At 40.1% G+C, this 20,753-nt stretch overlaps 1 protein-coding gene across 3 annotated transcripts in view; it reads left to right on the top strand.

Moving 5' to 3' along the window:
* The first annotated feature begins 2,267 nt into the window (after nt 1–2,267).
* The window catches only part of NFYC (nuclear transcription factor Y subunit gamma), a 62,537-nt gene continuing 44,051 nt past the window's right edge, over nt 2,268–20,753 (top strand). Inside the window, exon 1 of one of the 3 annotated variants that reach the window (XM_080920579.1) lies at nt 2,268–2,485. The gene's annotated coding sequence lies outside the window, so the exon portion shown is untranslated. Of the gene's footprint in view, nt 2,486–2,829; nt 2,948–14,081; nt 14,220–20,753 lie in introns of those variants that run through there. The other 2 variants (XM_080920581.1, XM_080920580.1) reach the window with 2 other exon arrangements.

The following is a 20,753-nucleotide window of genomic DNA, read 5'->3' as shown; positions in this document are numbered from 1 at the left end:
AGCATGTAATCTGAACACATGGGAAACAGAGTCAGGATGATCAGGAGTCTGAGGTTCTCCTCAACTACTTAGCAAATTAGATTCCAGGCAGGTTGGGCTTCTTGAGACCCTATTTAAAATCGTGGCAAAAGTGCTGGCAGGGGAGATGGTTGGATGGGTAAAAACACTTGTTTTGCTAGCATGAAGACCTGAATTTGAGTTCTCAGCACCCGTGTAAAAAGTAGTTGTCAGGATGTGCATCTGTAGTCCAGTAATCAAACAATCCAGGCAACTGGTGAATCAGACTTCAAAACAAGGCCATTTAGACTGAGAGTAGGGTTCTAAGTTCAATTCTTTGCGGATTTGTCACATAGGAAAGGTTTTAGAGAGAAAGGCACAGAGACCATAAACAGCCAGGATTCATGTTCATCTCATGTGCATACTATATTGGTGTCAGTGATAATACTGACCATTAAAACACCAAATACTTCAGTACTGATAGATGACCAACATTTTCTTTTCATTTGTGTGTGTGTGTGTGTGTGTGTGTGTGTGTGTGTGGTATGCATGAGACACAGCACACATGTGGAGTTCAGACAACAGCTGCTGGGGTCTGGTGTCTCCTACCACATGAATCTCAGTCACTTATTTCAAGTTATCTGGCTCAAAGACGATTTTCTTTACTAGCGGAACCATTTAGTAACTTGATTTTGAACTTTTTCCCACCCTGAGAAGAGAGTTTCTCTCTGCCCTGTCTGAAAACTCACTATGCAGAGATTCTGGCTGTTTTGGAACTCACTTGTAGACCATGCTGGCCTTGAACTCAGAAATCCACCTGCCTCTGTTGTTGAGTACTAGGAATAAAGGCATGACACTGCCACCCAGATATTTTGAATTTCTAATCTTTTTTATTTTTACCTCCTGAGTCTTGGGATTAAAGGCATGTACCACCACACCAGGTTTTATGCCATGGTGGAGACTGAACCCAGGGCTTCCATACCAGACAATCTACCAACCCAACTACATCCTCAGGACTGCCCCCCTTTCTTTCTGGTGTAGGAGCAATCCCAGGGCCTTAAGCATTTTAATTATTCACTTTATCCTCTTATCTACATCCACAGCTCAGTCAAAATACAATTTATTTGGGGTCTCCAATTAAAAAAGTCCCCCCCACCCCATACTAGGCATGGTAGTTTATGTCTGTAATCCCAGGACCCCGGAGGCTAAGCATTAAGGTTTTGCTGAGTTAGGTCGTTGTGAACTATATAATGAGCACTGAAAACCAGTTATAGCCAGACCCTGTGAAATACTATGCATTCCCACCTCCAACCTCTAAAATGGCTGCCTTCCATAATTAGCCTCCAGAGTGCTGGGATTAGAGACATGTTTCACCACACCTAGCCATACATATTGTGTTAATGTATTTGCATGGTATGCATGTGCCATAGAAGACATCTGGATGTCTTCAATGGAACCTTGACCCTATTTTTTAACACAGTGTTTCCCTGTATAGTTCTGGCAGGCCTGGAACTTGAGTTGTAGACAAGGCTGGCCTGGAGCTCACGGATCCTGCTGTCTCCCAGGTGCTGAAATTAAAGGTTGTGTTCTACCATGCCCAGCCCCAACCCACTGAACCAGGAGCTTGCTGATTCCTGGCAGGTTTCTTCTCTAGTCTTTCAATTATGGGAGACCACTGTACTAGCGGCTTGCGGCTTATGGAGTTTTAGGGAATCTAACCCAAGTCATAATGCTTGTAGGAAGCACTTTATTGAGTCATTTCTCAACTCCATCGTTAATCTTGTATGCCAATTCTAACGTTGGAAAATGTGACCTTTTTGGTTGTGTTTAAATCCTATTTATTTATTTATTTATTGGTGTGTGTGTGTATATGTGCGCGCGCACATTAATGATCAGAGTACAACTTTCAGGAGTTCTTTTGCTCCAATCCTGGTTTCCAAGAACAGAATTCAGATAAGTCAGGTTTGCTGAGCCATCTCACCGGCCCCTGGCGACTTTTTAGATTTGGCAGGCCGGCGAAGTGTTTCTCCACCATTCATTTCCTTTAAAAACAAAACACGGGAAACTACTTCCTAAAATTCAGAAGCAAGCACATCAAAGCTGAGAGCTTCAAGGATAGAACGTCCTCTGAGGTCACCAAGAAACGCCTCCGGAGCCCCTGGAAAGGGGCGGGGCCGTAAAACTCAGATCTCACTATATTCCCTTTCGCCCGACAGGCTGCCCTACTCAATTCTCGCGAGACTTCAGGCGCCTCAGCTGCTGCGCGCTACGCGGCGCTAGGAGTCAAGGCGCGGAGTGGGGGAGGGGCAGGGGAGACGGTACAAACGGCGCGGCCGCCATCTTGTTTGCACCCCCGCTCCGCACGCGCTCTGTTTTCCGTGACGCACGCTTCCCCCTCCCCTCCGCCGCGCCCGGGCCTCTGCACTGCCCGACGGCGCAGCAGCGCGGGGGCGGCTGCTTTCTTTGCTGGACGCCGGAGTAAAGGCCTGTAAGTGTATGGAACCTTGGGCGAGGAGGGTGGTGAAAGAGGTGGCGGCCGGCAGTGAGGGCGGTGCTTCCCGCCTCCGGTGGAGATCTCACTTCCCTCTGCGACCGCCGCTGCACTTCGGTCGGCCCTGTCGCCGCCATGTTGTGTCTTCGCCGGGCCCGCCGCTGTCGTCGCGGCTGCGCTCGCGGGGTCCGTGCGCCTGGGCCCGCGGGCTTTCTCCCATTGGCGGAAGGCGACTGCGGGGGGGCTCGCTCGTGATTGGTTGGCGGTGGGGAGGCCGCGGACCTGGCACCTTATTGGTCACGCCGGCTCTGGCCTGGGGGGTGATGAAGGAATTGGCGGCTGTCGGCTGTCGGGATGCTAGCTGCTCAGGCTTAGGTGACAGGGGCGACGATCCCTCTAATGCCAGCGTGGCGGGGAGACTCCGGGAGGAAGCCGGAGGCCCTAAGGAGAAAGAGAATGGTAGCCTGGAGTGTGGCCTGCAAGGGGGAGGGGACGCTACTAATTCCAGAGGCACTCAGCTAACTACAAGATGGGGGCGTGCAAGCCCCTGGTTTGTAAACACGGAACAGGAGTTACGGAAGAAGTGTCTTCGAGATCTAGTGGTGCTAGACTTGGAAATTGATCCAGCTTGGGAAAGACCTTGAATAGAAGAAGTCTAAGTGCATGGTATGGAAGTAGTGGGAGTGAGGACCAGAATAGAATCGCGTTAGGCAGTCTGCAGTAGAATTCGGGTTTTGAAACCCGGAGGATTAGTGTGGAACTCCAGAGTCCATTCTGGGTTCTGAAATGGAGTGTGAGGAAAACGGGTAAACAGATGAATCCCATTGGACAGGTGTGCTAACTTTTAGAAACTCAATGCCAAATTTATTATTACATTAAGAACCAGAAAGTCGGCTGTAGAATGTATTTGAGTAATTGGGGGTTACAGAGTTTGGGATCATGCTAGTTTTGAGATGGTCTAAGAATATAGGATCAGAGCTTTGTGCTTGCTAGACAAACATTCTACCAGCTGAGCTACACCATCCCTAAAATTGATCACTTTTTACTTTTAATTCAGAGGTACTGACCACTAAGGGCCTGTGAGCCACAGGAATAATAGACGTACCATCTTGGTTTTTGTGCTTACTGGCGTGTATAACTATATTTTATGTGTCACGCAGATAATGGTAGTGCCATTCTCATTCTCTGAGGAAACAAGAGTTTAGTAATTTGCTAGAGTTAGGTGCGCTGTTCCTGGTGTGGGACCATTGTGCAGGCTAAGGTGGGAGGGTTGCTTGAGCCCAGAAAATTTGAAGTCCGCCTGTAAAATATGGTGAGACAAAACCATAAGGGATTTAGTTAAATTCATAGCTAGTCAGTGACAGCCCAGATCCAAACATGGGTCTGTAATTCTCAGTCCCTACACTGCTTTTAGAGTTCACTTCATAATCTTCCTCTGTCTTCCTCTTCCCTCTTTGTTCTCTCCTCTTCCTTTACCTTTTTTTCTTTTGAGACAAGTTCTCATTTAGTCCAGGCTATCCTTGAACTTAACTCTGTAGCTGGTAATGACCTTTCACTCCTGATTCTTCTGAATCCACATTGTAACTGATATTTCCCAGAGAGTCTCACCATGCCGGGATCTTGGAGCTCTTATTCTTTTTTTATTTTGAAATTTTTCTTACATTTTAATTTCTTGTGTACATGTGGGTGTGTGAGCCATAGATGGAGGTGGGTGTGTGTTCATTCATTTCTAGCATATGAATTCAATGGAATGAATTTCAGTCCTCAGGCTTTATGGCATTTACCAGGTGAGCTCTTACCAGGTGAGAGCTACCTTGCCAACCTAGAACCTATTTTGGTTTTATTTTTCTTTTTGAGATAGGGTCTCACTATATAGACCAGGCTGGCCAGAATTCATAGAGATCCACCTCCTTCTTCAGGAATGGTGAGATTAAAGGAGTCACCATATCTAGCTGGAGCCCTTTCTTTCTTTCTTTCTTTCTTTCTTTCTTTCTTTCTTTCTTTCTTTCTTTCTTTCTTTATTTATTTATTTATTTATGTGAGGGGGGAGAGGGGAGTGGTGGGGGGAGAGAGGTTTTTCTGTGCAGCTCTGGCTGTCCTGGAACTCCCTCTGTAGACCAGGCTTGCCTCTGCCTCCTGAGTGCTGGGATTAGAGGCATCTGCCATCACTGCCCTGATGGAACCCCTGTATTTAAACTCTGTATTACCTTGATGCCACAGACTGTTGTGGGAAAAGGAAAACCCTTGCATCTTAAAGTTCAGAAAGTTATCTTCAGCTGTTTTTAGGCATATTCTTTGTATTGAGGTTCTAAAGAGAGAACCTTGTTGAAGTCACTTATCTTTGTAAAGTCAAGCCATGTCTATCGGTCACTGGATAGATCCTCATTCTACTGGACAGCCTTGCCTCACATATGGAAGCATTGACTTAGTGGTAGCCTCTTGGGGCTGGGGATGTAGCTTTGTTGGTAGAATATGAATCTAGTATGTACTAAGCCCTGGGTTTGATCACTAGCATCTAATAAACTGAACCCAGTGATGAATACTTGTAATCTCAGCACCTACGTTGTATAGAAGGAAGGCTCAGGAGATTGAGGTTAGCCTGGGATATTTGAGACTCTGTCTTTAAGTTAATTAAAATGAAATAAAAACAAAGGCAGAGTCTTCCTATGTAGCTCAAACTAGCATCTAACTTGGGATTCTCTTGCCCCAAGCTCCTGCAATTGAGTCTACAGGGTATGTGTTGATTTTTCTTTAGCCCCTTTGGTACAGTGCCCAGAGTCACATGTCAGGAAAGTGCACTACCACATGATTCCAGTAATAAGTTCAAGTTTACCTCATTCATTGGAAGGAGAATGGCAGAGGACATACTTAGTGTTACAAATGACCTTGAATTTTATTCCAGCCTCAGATACTACACTTTAAGAACATTTCTTGGCTAGCAGGTTGTTCTTTTCTAGTTTCCTTATTTCAGAAGAAACTGGTTGTGGGTTATGATATTTTACAGTCTCTCTTTCATTTACTCAGTTTCTCATGCATGGACTGTGACAAGTTAGAAAGGTTAATAATGTACAGTTCATTTTAGTATTTTCCCTGAGAGACTCAGAGCACCCAACATCTTTTAGGTGGATCATTTACAGGAGGAAATGGATTACACTTTGACCACAAAGTGCCTCTGGGAAGGGGCAGTATAAAGAACCTAATTTTAAAGTTGGACCTAGGAAAAAAATTGTGTCTCTACAGTTTCTGTAGTCTCTACTCTGTGTACTGGTGTGAATTCTTGTCTGAGTTTTCTTTTTCTTTGTAAAGTAGTAATTACAAGAAATGAGTATAATAGAATATGAGAAGATAACATTGTGGACCTTAATAAATGAGAGAACTCATTATTTTCTTTTTGGAACTTCATAAAATGTGCCATTCTAACTGACATCCAGTTAGAGCTTCCTTAACAAGGAGGCCTTTTATAGTTTTCTCCTTGTGTACAGCAGGATTCCACATGGAGGAGCAACCACTTGATAGGAAAGAAAATTCTAAATCATTTGGGCTGTTGTGGTTTAGAGGCTGATTTTCCACAGGCCAGTGTGAGGTCATTCAAAATGGTTGGGTATTTGTAGGGAAGAGTTACCTCATGATATCCTCTGCTAACTCCCAGTTGCATTGAAGTAAAAATGGTGGTGGTGGGGGAATACAAAGATTTTCATATTTGCTAAAAGCATTTATTAAAGTTAGAACAACCAGTGTTATTCTATCCAGTAATGTTTTAAGTTTTTTAATGTAGAAAATTTTAGTTGAAGTTGGATTTTCTTTCTTTTTTTCTGGTAGGAGGAAAATAACATTGTGGGGGGAAAATCTGCCTGCCTACCAAACCTTTTGTCAGGTTGCAAGATTTGTTGTATATACTCTTCCCACCTTTGATGTTTTTCAGCAGTGGTGTGTGGTCTCATTCACAGGCACTTAGATCCATCTCCACAATGCTCATTCCCTCAGGCTGCAGAAAACTTTCTAATGGAAAATCTTAGGTGTAATTTAGAGAGGTGGAATACAGTTTACATTTTCTGCATTTGAATGTTTCTAGACTAGGTTTAAACTAAAGGCTTATTTTTTCAAGGTATTAGGTATATAAAGGTGTTCTGTTTAAGTTATGCTGTCCATTTAAAGTCAATATACAAAATTCAAGGATTGCTCTGAGTGTAAGCCATAAACAGTGACCTTCAACAGCGTTTCAATAAGGCTAAAAATGAAGTGACTCAATACATTTATACACACACACACACACACACACACACACACACACACACACACGGTGTTTTGGTGTTTTATATCATGCCACTGTTGGAAAGCTGTGAGTTTTGAAGCTGTTCAATATAATTGCTCCAATCCCTAGACTCAGAAGTTACAAATTTTCCAGTGAGCTGTCTGATGTGAGATTCTTTGCCTTTGCTGAGTCCATTTTAAAAGACTGATGGCTAATGAGGTATATACCGTCTTCACAGTTGATTATCTTTGTCACTTTTTAACTGTCTTAAAAATTACTATTCTTCCCTGAGGGCAAAGTACCATAGAACTTGTTCATTATGAAACAACACAGTTTAGGAAGAAGACAGAATACTTTGTTTATGGTGATATTTTAATGTCATTTTCAGTAATACTAAATTTAGAAAGAAAAACATGCACATTAAATTTTATTATTTAAGACAGGTTCTCTCTACATAGCTACATCTGTTCTGGAACTCTGTGTAGATCAGGCTGGCTTGAACTCCCTTTGCCTCTGCTGGGACTAAAGGGATGCACTACCATGTCCAGGTAGTGCATTGGACTCTTTACTATTTTAGAACGATAGCTGAATAAGGTTGTCTGGAGTCTTTCCAAAAAATGTTACTGACTAATGACTAAGTGGAATGTAGTTCTTTATTTTACAATTGTTAGGCCTTTGTACATGTGTGTTTGTGAGAACTAGTAAAGATTTTGTTAGGATCCTTGTGTAGTGGAGTTAAGGTGACAATTCTAGGGTAATCTGTGAATGAAAAATACTCTGTGCAGAACAGCTAGGTTTTTATTTGGGAAGGAGTTTCCTGAGAAAGACTTATGTCTCACATGTAACATGGATTCTTAGAGGTTGCTATGTCAAAGGCTTTCCAGTCTAATAGAATAAGTTCTAATTAATAACAGTTTTTGTTGTTGTTCTTGTTGTTGTTGAGCTTGTTTGGGGCACATTATTGTTAGTCTATATGTGTCATTAACCTGAGTCCAAGCACCATCAGAATGACTCACTGGATGAAAGTGTTTGCAAACTTACAAACCTAATGACCTAACTATGACCCTTAGAACCTGTGGTGGAGAGAACCTATTTCAGACATTGTCCTCTGACCTCCACAGCACATACAAGGAGTAGTAATAAAATAACATTATAAGCTCTGAGTCTTACTGATATTCCAAAGACTCTTAATAGTTTTCTTCCCTGACTCCCTCTCTCCTTACTCCCCATTTTTCACAGGCTTACTCCCAACCCCCTTTATTTTAAACAGGCTATTTCGGCTATGTCCTGGAACTCAGTATGTAGATTAGTCTGGCATAGAACACACAGAAATCCTCCTCCTGCCTCTGCCTACTGAATGTTGGGATTAAAGGTATGTATTACCTTGTCTGGCCCCTTCTTTGTTTTGAGGAAGGATCTAGTATATAGTACACTATGTAACCCAGGCTGATCTCAGCCTTCTGAGTGATGAGGACACACACCACCACCACCACCATGCTCAGTTTCCTATTCATATTTTTAACTCTGCTGCCATACCAAGGGCTCTTATTCTTAAGATCCTAACTGCCCCAAGAAACCTCCTTGGACTAGCCTAACTTTTAAATGGGCTCATGGTAAGGTCCTCTGCTTATCTCCTCCTGTAGTAGTGTGCACATGTTCTTGTGACTCTCTAAACATGTCATGATCCCTGGGTTAAATTTAACCCTATTGAGGACAGACATTTTTTTCTGATTTGTGATTCAGGGCCTGTGCCTGGATTTATTGAACAAACTAAACTATCCTACTCTTCCAACCTTGTAAGATGTTACATTATAGGTGACTTGCTTCAGTAGAACTTTCAGGCTTGAGGCCATCAGCTACATAGTCATGATAAGGAGGAATTGGAGTCTATCTGTGTAGGTGCAAAGCCTAGGCTTTTTTGTGGGTTACTCTACATGGCTGATCTTTTTCTTGTCTTTCATATCCTTGTTAAGTGTTGGGACAGCCTGTGACTAATAACCCCATTCATAGCTTTCCATGTAACTTGTCCTTATTTTGGACAGCTGAGAGCTGAAGTAAGTTCCTTCAGAATAATTTTCATCCTTTGGTCTCAGTTTATGCCTTTGAGTCTCTGCCTGACACCTCCCCCCCTTTTATGTTTTAATTTTAGCAGAGTCTCACTGTGTCCCTGGCTGGCTTGGTACTGACTATATAGTCTAGGCTGGTCTTAAAGACTGTATTTTTTTTTTTTTTTTTTTTTTTTTTAGCCAAGTAATTTAGAATTTATCATCTACCTAAGGTCCTTTTTTTCCTTTTTTCATTCATTTTCTAAGCACCAGTGCTACATTTCTTTCTTTTTTTTTTTAAATTAAACAACTTTATTTTAAAAAACAAAGATAAATGTACAGATTTTAAAAGCATTTTTACATAAAAGTATATGAATACATTTTTGTTAGTGCTTGATTTTTTTTTTTTAATGTTTGATAGTATGCCTTAAAATCTTACTAGTTACAATGAGCATAAAGTACATGTAAAACAAGATGTAACCTAGAAATAGTCAAAGTTTTCTTGGTATGTAAAGATTAAGCATAATGTTTTTTTCTTTTTTCTTTTTTTGGCCTTTGTTTTTCTTGAACTTCATATAGTCTGTAAGTTGTTTCTGGGGTGTTCAGAGCTTTCTGGGGTTAGTATCCAATTATCAGTGACTGCATATTATGTCTGTTCTTTTGTGACTGGGTTATCTCACTCAGGATGATATTCTCTAGATGCATCCATTTTCTTAAGAATTTCATAAGGTCATTGCTTCTGATAGCTGAGTAGTACTCCATTGTATAAATATACCACAATTTTTGTATCCATTCATCTACTGAAGGACATCTGGGTTCTTTCCAGCTTCTGGCTATTATAAATAGGACTGCTATGAACATTGTGGTGCATGTGTCTTTGTTGTATGTTGGAGCGTCTCTGGGGTATATGCCCAGAAGTGGAATAACTGGGTCTTCAGGTAGTACTATGTCCAATTTTCTGAGGAATTGCCAGACTGATTTCCAGAGTGGTTGTACCAGTTTACAACTCCACCAACAGTGGGGAAGTGTTCCTCTTTCTCCCCATTCTCGCCAGCATCTGCTGTCATCTGAATTTTTGATCTTAGCCAATCTGACTGGTATAAGGTGGAATCTCAGGGCTGTTTTGGTTTGCATTTCCCTGTTGGCTAATGATGTCGAGCACTTCCTTAAATGCTTCTCAGCCATTCGATATTTCTCGATTGAGAACTTTTTGTTTATCTCTGTACCCCATTTTTTAATAGTGTTGTTTGATTCTCTGCTGTGTCTAACTTCTTGAGTTCTTTGTATACCTTGGAAATTAGGCCTCTATCAGATGTGGGGTTGGTAAAGATCTTTTCCCAATCTGTTGGCTGCCGTTTTGTTTTCTTGACAGTGTCCTGAACCTTACAGAAACTTTGCCATCTCATTAAGTCCATTTGTCGATATTTGACCTTAGAGCACGAGCCATTGGTGTTCTGTGCAGGAAATTTTCTCCTGTGCCTATGTGTTCTAAGGTTTTTCCTAGTTTCTCTTCTAATAGTTTCAGTGTACCTGGTTTAATGTGGAGATCTTTGATCCACTTGCACTTGAGCTTTGTACAAGGAGATAAGAAAGGGTCTATTTTCATTCTTCTGCATGCTGAGTGCCAGTTGGACCAACACCATTTGTTGAAGAGGCTGTCCTTTTTCTATTGAATGTTTACAGTTCCTTTGTCGAAAATCAAGTGACCATATATGTGAGGGCTCATTTCTGGATCTTCTTCTATTCCATTGATCCACGTGCCTATCTCTGTACCAGTACCATGCAGTTTTTAACACAGTTGCCTTGTAATATAGTTTGAGGTCAGGGATAGTGATTCCCGTAGATGTTTTCTTGTTGTTGAGGATGGATTTCGCTATTCTAGGATTTTTGTTATTCCAGATGAACATTTATTTCTTTATAGTCATCACTCTAACTGGTTCTTGGCTGCCTTTGGGGAGTATCTTCAAAACTAATGGTTAGGGTAGTTTTCTGTTACTGGTTTGTAGTTGGAATTGAACCTAGGACCCTATGTGTGCTAGGCAAGTGCTCTACCACTAAGCCACCAGCTGTGTCCTCAGTACCCATTACATTTTAAAATGGTATCTCACTAAGTTGCCTAGACTGGCTTTGGCTTTACCTACCATCCTCCTGTCTTAGTCTGTAGCTGGGATTACAGACTTGCACTGTCACCTTTGGCAATTTCTGTCTTCTGAAAATATGTTGACACTTTTAAAACAAAATCTTGAGGTAGGTTTGATTTGGGAAGTAGCTGATAGTTTTCAGAACTAAATCAAGGGGAAAATGTGGGTCAGAAGTGAATAGCTTCTGGTTTTCTTTCATTTGCTTATAACTTTTGAGGCTGGGTCTCTCCCTATGTAACCCTGGCTGTCACTGTATAGACCAGGCTGGCCTCTACTTCTTACAGTCTGGGAGTAAAGTTATGCACCACCATACCTAGCCTGATTTGTTTATAATATTTTAAAAGGTTTGAAACAAACATTAAGATGCAAAAATTTGGCATTAAAATAATCTGACTTTTGTGTCTTTTAAAAAACCTGGAGCTCACAGTGCCATAGACCAATATTCCTACCTGGTCATTTTTGTTAGAGCTGATAGTGTTGCCACTTTAGATGGGACATTCACTCTGCATTGCTCCTCGGTTTATACTATCTCATTTGCTGACACTGTGGCTAGAGTCAAGATTAGTTTATATCTTTTCATGGGGTAGGAAGGACTTAATTTTTTGAGACAGGATCTTGTGTAGCTCTGCTCTGGTGCTTACTGTGTATAGCCAGAGTGTCTTTCCTCCTGCTTCATTGTTCAGAATACTAGAATTAGAAATGTGCACCTGATTTATATATTCATGCTGAGCACTGGGAATAGATGTGAGAAAGACATAGATGCTGCCTTGAAGAATCTCCTGTGGTAATAATGATGTTTTGAAAAACAAATTATATTATGTATAAAGTACTGTAGTATAAAATATGTTTAGGTATTTATTGAAAATTTACCAATTTAAATTTGCTTAGTGCTCTTGTTTATCTCAGTATTCCTGTGAATTAATACTATTTTATCACTTTCAGCAAGAAATGATCTCAGGAGTGGTTAAGTAATGTGACTGATATCAAACGGCTAATAAGGAGGTAGCATCTCATCAGAAATTAGTATTGTGGCCAAGTATGAGCTCTCAGCCTTCTGTGAGGGCACTGAAGCTTGAATTGTGTAACCTGAGTTACAGGTTTTCTCTTTTAGTGATTAGGGGGCTGCCAATACGCAAGGCCAGGGAGGAATGGAAGTTAGAGTCCTAGATATCCAGTGAGACACTTACTGAGTCTGCAGTAATACCAACTAGGGAAGAGAAAGCTATAGTAAGTGAATGGCTCAGGTTGCCAAATGCAAATTCAAGGATAATTTGTGTTCTTCCTTCTGTGGTTTGAATTCTACTGTGGTAACTGCTGATGAGAAATGGGAGTTGAAATGTTTTTCCTGTACATTGCCAAGGACTAATAAAAACTATGCCCAAGACCTTCACAGAGTAGCAAGGGACTTGATTGGTTTAATCTGGTACATCAAAAGCAGAGCTGAAGGGCAGACTTTGGAACAATAAGCAGACCTCTGCTGTGACTGGTGGTGAAAGGCCTGGATTTCCGGCCCAAAAACCAGGGATTTTTAGTTCCAGCTGGGAGTCCTCTTACACAGCTCTTTATGGCTGAGGAATTGCCTGCTGCAGGATTACAGGACATAGTAGAGAAATTACTGCAAAGTATTTTCAGGGCTTTAACAAACAAATCTTGTTTGGTTCTGCATGATGTCTTCTCTGAAAAAAGCAGAAGGTAGAATTGTATGGCATTTATTAGCACTTTATTTTTTTTAATTCTTATTCAAGCACAGTATACTGTATTGTATATGTAATATATATATGTATGTATTGTACTGTATATTTATGTAATATATATATTATATATTCCCTACCATATAAACGACTTATATTACAGATGAGCAAACTATGGCTCAACCTTAGTCCTTGTCATATAATTAAAAGCTAAGTAATAGAGCCCCAATATATAGACAATGCTGTGGTTATCCCTGGTGACCTTCAGCACACAAGAATGCTTCCAGAAACAACTGTGAGCTAAGTAAAACTACTAATTTCTCTGGAGATTAGTCCTGTAGTATATTTAACAATCAAAGTTAAAAATTGTCTTTTTATGTAGATTACATTGGAATTCTGAATTCTTTGCATCATCCATCCTCCCTGCTGATCTCTTGGGATTTAAATGTATGTCTTTCCATACCTGGTTCAGAGTTTTGATGTCATGGAAGACTTTTTTTTACCCTATTACACTTTCAGTAAGTTTAAGTAGAGCATTGTGATAGGGTTCTTCTGAAATGCTGAGGTCTCTGCCACCAACTTCATGCATTTACCCCCAAATCATCCTGTTTCATTTGTTGGTGTTTTAAAATATAATGCATTGCCTTGGTAATCTGTGCTTTTGAAATTAACACCAATACAAAAGGTACCTTTAGAAATCATGAAGACTGTTGTATGGGCATAGCTTCACTTTGATATTAAGTAGGTTGAGGGGGTTCTTTTTGGGGGGGGATTAACTCAACCTGGCTTTATTCTGTTAATAACGACCAACAAAAATCTGGAAGTAGATGGTTACAACTTTCCAAGCTTGTGCACATTGCTTTTCTGGTTTACTACAATATCTTACAGACACTGTTTACGGCCAATCAGAAGCAGTGAAATTACCTTCAATTTTTTAAATGGAACTCCATAGCCAATAGAAAATCCTTTAGGTCGGAAATGTAGCGACCCTTTCTTTCGTTTTGTTTTTTTTTTTTTTTCCCCAAAGAACAATTCTGAATTTGTCCTCCCGTTTTAGAAGCGCATGAGAGCATATGTGTCTGCTGCAAGCATTTGCTAAATATTTCCAATCCTTAAGTTCTTGGGTTTGAGTGAAGAATCTGACCCCTGTTCTGCTTCTCAAGGTAACTTTAAAACAGGAAGTGTACAAAGGAGGTAACTGATGACGTGAACAGCCAATCATGGCTTTGTATTCTTAGCCGATAAAGCAGCTCAGCCAATGGGACTGCTTTAGAGGCAAGGTTTGGTGTCAAATAGCAGGCTAGATTGAATGCCTTTGACTGTTAAAGTGGAAGGAGGCTGCAGGGCTTCATTGGAGCCTCAGAGTTTTTCACTGAGGCAGGGGTCAGCTGAAAGACAAAGAAAAATGGCGAATAGTTTGCTGGGGGGTGGGAGGACAGCTGTTCGGGTTTTCACTGGAATGAACATTCCAGACTCAGGTTTCTGCATCTTCTGCTGCCTTTTGTCCTCCGTTCTTTTTTCGGGGGGAGGGATAGGAGTGACTTAAATTCTCCCTGTCCGAGGAGATATAAATAACTCCATGTAAAATTAATGCAGTTCTCGGTAAGTTTAATTCTTTGTTTTGTGTTGAGATGATAGAGACTATTTAGCTTCAGAGAGTGTAGACAAGTTGCACTGTTTCAGAAAATGGCCACTTTACATTCCGTGCATACCTTCTTGGTGCACCTAGATTACCTTGCTCTGTTTAGATTTTTGCATGTCCTTCAACTACGATTTTCCTAGTTTAATATCAGCAAGACAGATGCAAGAAGGGATAATTATTTTTTATGGGCATACGAAAGCAAAGCACTTGTCTTTGCATTGGGTAAACTTAACTGTTTTCCAAATAATTTTCCTTTGTTCAAGTGCACTGAAGCTTTTCTACAGAATAAGATGAGTTTTAAGAGGTTTGTTCTTTTTTTTAATTTACATGCACTTTGTTGACATATGTTTTTAAAATAGAAGCACAATATTGTTCTTTCACTTGCTTGAAAATTTGATTAGCAACTGATGCAGGTTCTAATGGGGTAAGGCCCACATGCCAGCCTGAAATTTTTCCTGTAACTTTCTTGATGTACTTATCTGTCTCTAGAATTTAATAAGAATCAACTGAATAGGTCTTCACTCTAAACTGTTCATTTTAGTTTAATATGCTGATTAGTTTAGAGTCCAGTTAATATTGGAAGTGAGGAGCTTGTGTTTTTGTCAGGTGTTGATTTGGTTCTTTAAAAGGATTTAAGTAAATGCCTTTATTTCCTGAACGAAGTATGTAAGGGGCTTACCTGCAGTTCGCGACTAGAAAAGTTAAGTGTGTAGGTGGCCTTTTGCCCTTGATATTTACCCTCTTCTTTAAGGATATGAAGCTTATGTAGATTGCTAGTCAGTAACAAGTCAGTTCTTGTGAGCAGTGAAATCATCAGTCCTATGTACTAAGATCTGTAATATGCCTGATTTTTAAAAAGCAATTCTTTGTTTTTCTCTTTATTTGGAAATACTGAATGAAGGTCATTCGAACATTCCTACTGCAGATCAGTGTATAGCAGTGAGGCAGCAGCAGTCCCTGGACAGGGAAAGGAGCAGGCCTGGCTGAGAAAAACTTGGAAGGTGTTGTCTGTCTTCGTTTGCTTCCTCTTGAGGGAAGGGTTTACCTGAGAGGCTCCATTGGGGGTTTAAGTTTAGATATGTGCAGCTGGAATGGGATAACAGCCCAAGTTCCTGGATGCAGGCCTCTGCCGCTGCTCTGAAAAGTGACCTTGAGGAGTTGAAAGATTGAAGGACAAAGTTTGTTTATGCAGATTGGAACTGTAAAGCTCTTGTAAGATGAAAGACTGTAGTTCTGGGTGTTCCAGTCCAGTTGTTACTAGGAATCTGTTATAGTTCAGATCAGGAGTTTTTAAAGGAGTAATAGGTCAGCATTCATTCTCTTCTTCCCCTGCCTTTTCTTTTTTACCCCCCCCCCATGCCCCAGGAAAATTTTCTAAATCTTTCTGATATGATAATTAAGTGAAGTATCTAACAGACTCAGAGCTCCTTGCATGCCATTCTGTCATCTTGTAATCTAAAGGGTTCTTAGTGGAGAAAATGGTATTTCAGGAGTCGAAGTAGTTGTGTTTGTGAAACTCTTCTTGGAGGATTGGAATGCTGGTGTAAGAAAATATTAATTTGGGGGAATTTCAAGTCCTAAGAAAAAGGAATATGTGCTAAATATTGTATTTTGAGTGATATAGGCTGTTGGTATATATTAGTTGTTTCAAGCTATATTTGTGATTTTAAAAAAAGATACAGGTATTAGTGACCTTTTTTGACTCTGAGAGAGGCGTGTAACAGAGGAATAAAATGAAGGTGGAGAGAAAGGGAGGTTGAGGTAAACTCTGTATACTCTAGAACTTTGTGGAACTAGTCGCTTAGAACATGTAACCAAGTTTTCCATCTTTATAAGGTCATCCATTACCTGGGAAAACACAGGTATACACCCATGCAAAAGCCTGAAGCAGCTAAGGTGTTTCCTGTATGTTGAATGTTGAATGGCATTTGTGGACCCCTCTTAATACTTTGTTGAAAGACATACAATCCCCTCATTTAATACATTAAACTTAAAAATATTTTTTAGACAAAAGAGGAAAACTATATGATAAAGAGCAAAATATGTATGGAAATAATTATAACTAATACTGGAAGTGTCAGGAGAGAGAGGTGAGGGCCAAGGAGGCTTGAATAGAGGCTAACACCTGGTCTCTTCTTAGTATGTCCACTCTGGTGATAGTATTTTGAGGCAGTAGAATACAAATTATTTAAAGTTGAAAGTCCTATGTTCAAATCAGCTTTGAGTATGGGCAAGTCACCTGTTCAAAGTCACCTTACAAAAACATGGGACCTAACAGGCTATTAGCACTGTAGCTTAGTTGGTAAAGTTGCTAGTATATAGGAAACCTAGGATTTGATTCCTAGCCCTTCGTAAACCAGGTATGGTGCCCCATACCTGTAATCTCAATACTTGGGAGGGGGGAAGCAGAAGGATCAGAAGTACAAGGTCATTCAATACCAGCCAGGGCAATATCTTAAAAAAGAGACCCAGAAATAGCAGTTGGGGGTTTGTTATGTGTGTGAACTGTGTACACATGCCTTTGATGGGGGGCAGAGCTTGACACTGGATGATTTCTTTTATCATCTACTGTTTTTCTTTTGGAACAGGATTTCTCAGTTAACTTAGAGCTTACCAATTGGCTAGACTGGCTAGCCAGTGAGCCCCAGTATCCTTTTGTCTCTGCCTTCTTGTTATGGGATTACAAACAGGCCTGTACCACCATGTCTGACTTTTGGCATGGATGCTGGGTATCTAAGCTTAGGTCTTTAGGCTTGTACTCTCTTGCTCACTGAGCCATTTCTCCAGCCTTCACTTTCCCCCTCATTTCATAAAAAGTTTTTTACATTTGTGTGTGTGTGTGTGTGTGTGTGTGTGTGTGAGAGAGAGAGAGAGAGAGAGAGAGAGAGAGAGAGAGAGAGAGAGAGATATGGGGGGGTAGAGGGAGGGGTGGTGGTGGTTGTGAGGATATAATCATGCCATGCTGTACATGTAGAGGTTATAGGACAATTTCATTAGTCTGTTCTCTTCTTCCACTATGTGGGATCTGAGGGCTTAGATCAAAAGGCTTAGAGGGGGGAAAACAGCTTAGAGGCCTTACCAGCTGAGGTCTGCCCCCCATCCCATCCCCACACACACACCACATGTAGTCCAGTCAGGTCTTGGATACTCAGGTTAAGGATGACCTTGAATTCTTGACCTTTCTCCACTTTCTGCATGTTGAAATTCTTAGTGTATACCATTTGGTCTCAGAGCTGAGGATGGAAACTAGGGCCTGGTGCCTGCAAGGCAAATGCTCTACTTGAACTATATCCCTGTACCATTCTTTAGAGATGAGTCTTGAATGAGGTTCTGTATATTGAAAATTCTTTGCACATTATGAATTACTGCATAAATACTGTCTGTTGCTGATGCAGGCTAATTGAGGGACTTAAGCTTTTAGGGAGATAGGTATGACATCAAAGAAGATGCTGGTGTTTGATATATTTATAAAATAATGCTTGATTCCCTCACCTGCATATTCTTATTTGTATTTACAGGATTCTATTTTTAAGTTTATTATTTTGTGTATTTGTATGAGTGTGAGCATAAATATGAAATGGCATTATGTGTGGAAGACAGAGGATAACTTTTAGGAGTCAGTTCTCTACTTCTACCATGGGTTTCAGAGATTAAAAACTCAGGTCTCAACAAGTACCTGCTGAGCTATCTCACCAGCTGGATCCTGTCTATTTAATACATGTATTGAGATTATTGAACCATCATCAAGAGTCTTATGAAGGAATTTTAACACTTATGTCAAAAATTAAGGGTCTCAGCCAGAGGATTCAGGAGTTCATCATCCTCTGTTAAATAGGGAGTTGAGAGCTAACCTGAGATACATGAGGCCTACCTCAAAAAACAAAACATCAAATTAAGGACCCCAGAATAAGATGCAGTGGTAGTACTGTTTTGTTTCTAAAGTTTGTGTGCATGTGTGTGGGGGGGTGTAGTGTGTAGATCAGAGGATGACCACTAATATCTAAAGTTTAGGATTAAACTCAGGTCCTCAGGGCTTGCCTGGCAAATGCTTTTACCCACTGAGTCATTTTTTCTGCCCCTCCCCCCTTTTAAAATGGAACACTGCTTTAAAAAATGTCATTAAACTTAGGAGCTTCTCCGAGTAAAGACTGGGAAGCCTGTCCTGATTGGATGCTGAGGTATGCATTTTATTTTAATGTGGGTAAGTTCTTGTTGCTGATTGTTTAGCAGAGGTTATTTTTTTAAAATTTGTGTGCCAAATATTTATAGCATACACTGGAAACTTTTTATTTGTTTGCCTTGAGGTTGTGGTCTTTTTTCTGCAACTATTTGGGAGCTTGAGAAGTAGTTACACCTTGTACAATAATAGAGAGCAAGTAAATGTTGGACTTTAAAAAGAAAGTAGGACTCATTAAAATCTAAGCATGAATATAAATTTGACACAGTTAATACTGTGTGATGCTTCTGTATCATAAGTGATAGACCCATATTTCACATGTCTAGTGTTACCTATTTTTAGGATTGTGTGCTCCCTCTCAGTCGATTTTGTGATTTTTTTTTTTTTTTTTTTTTTTTAATTTTCTGTTCTATTAAGTTACTTTCTCCCAGTCATGGTCAATCTGAGGCATTGATGTTGGCTTATTTTATTTTTTGTGCATTGAAAACCTTAATTCAGATAGTAAGATTCAGCAATGCTAACATCAACTTAGTTAAGTAATACCCCAGTTCTTGAACAGTATGTGCTTGAAAACAACAGTCTTGGTGACTAGGCTTTTTATTCCTAAAATTAGATTTTAGGCCACCTTTTCAAGAAGCTGTGTACTAGGGTTGCAGAGTTGGCTCAGTGGTTAAGAACACATGCTGCTCTAGGGGACTGAGTTCAGTTTCCAGCAACTCCATGGTGGCTCACAACCACCTGTGACTCCAAAATAGACTTTTTTTTTTTTTTTTTTTTTTTTTTTTTTTGCCTTTTCATGATGCATGTGGTGCATATACATAAATGCCCAAAAAATATGCATACACACGAAATAAAAATAAACCCGGAAAAGGGTACAAACAAATTCAAGTTGTATACTTTTTTTGGAAGGGCTTCAGAAATTTAAAAAGCATTATTGCTGCTCTTGTTTGTTTTGTTTTTCTTTCCTCTTTTCTTTTTGCAGTACTTGGTATTAAATCCAGTGCTTTATAAAGGTTAGGGTAGCCCTCTACTACTGAGCTACATTCCATAGCTCCTAAAAATCATTCTTGAAGCAGATTGTGGTTGTCTTTATGAATTAGATTATTTTAGCCCAAATTTATCCAGAGTTTGATTAATGCTAAATTAGGCTGATAGAATAATTTAGGCAAGCACGTTAGTACATCTGCAGCCCACTGGAGTCATGGGATCTAGTCTAGTTTTTCTTGGAACAATTGAGGCCAGAGAGAGTTGGAGCTCTATTAAGATTTCACATTTTTAGTGACTAGCTTGTGTTAAAATCAGAGCTTTTAGTACCACTCAATTCATCGAGTGTCTGTTTTAATTCCTCTGGTAGATCTATTTTTCGTGTTTCTTTTTGTACACCTGTACAGGACACAGAAAGAACAGAGAAGTAGGCCATGCAGGAGGTTCAGTAGTCTACATGTAGACGTTTGCTGTGGCAGCACGCCTAGTGTCCCATTGGAGATTGAAAATCTCTTGCCTCAGCCAGTTGCTTGTTCTGAAAACTGAGAATCAGCTAGGAAGCTAATGGTGCCCACCTGGTTGAGGTGTCTCAGAGAACTAGGTGACTTTTATGCATTACAGAGAAGTAAAATGAGGTACACAAGCGTAACACCTGCATGCCACCTCATGCTTTTTATTCTTATTTGTTATTAATACACTTCAAGGGCAAGCTGTTCTCACATATGTTTGGGCTTAGTTCTTCAAATGAGTCCTTAAGGTGACATTTTAGTGAAATAAAGACTAAAGTAGGAATCCCAGTCTATGTATGCCCAAAGTAATACTTTATGCCAACTTCTCCCACCTCAGCAAAATGGCATTATTGTGTGTACTCATGGATAGCTATGAATTTTTGTCCTTTGATTATTTTTGGTAGCCTATTTTTTGAAGTTTTTCTAACCACTATCATACATTTAAATGAAATGAAAAATCAGTTTATTGAAAGAATGAGGGATTGAATCATATAACATAAAATATTAAGTCCTGAGATATACTGTGATTGAAATTTATTATAGACACATCTGGGTAGTATATATTTCATGTCTGCATTATGTAAAAATTTCCTTTTCTTTTTCATCTGTACTTAGTATTAAGGCCAGCTCTTTAGAGCTTGGTCAGTTTCTACTTGTTTATTATACTCATCTCCTGTCTCTCCATTCAATAGCTGACCCAAAGTTACCCAAAATACCCAGAGTTAAGTATTGTAAGTTAAGAGGGCAGCTGAAGGATGAGTAGCCGATAAAAGAAGAACTAAAGGAAAAACACACCTGTGAGTAATGTTAAAGTTGCATATAAC

The sequence above is a fragment of the Micromys minutus genome, assembly GCF_963924665.1.
Source record: "Micromys minutus genome assembly, chromosome: 9".
Classification (NCBI taxonomy): domain Eukaryota; kingdom Metazoa; phylum Chordata; class Mammalia; order Rodentia; family Muridae; genus Micromys; species Micromys minutus.
The sequence above is the reverse complement of the archived record's forward strand: the minus strand, read 5'-3'. Positions and strand labels throughout refer to the sequence as shown.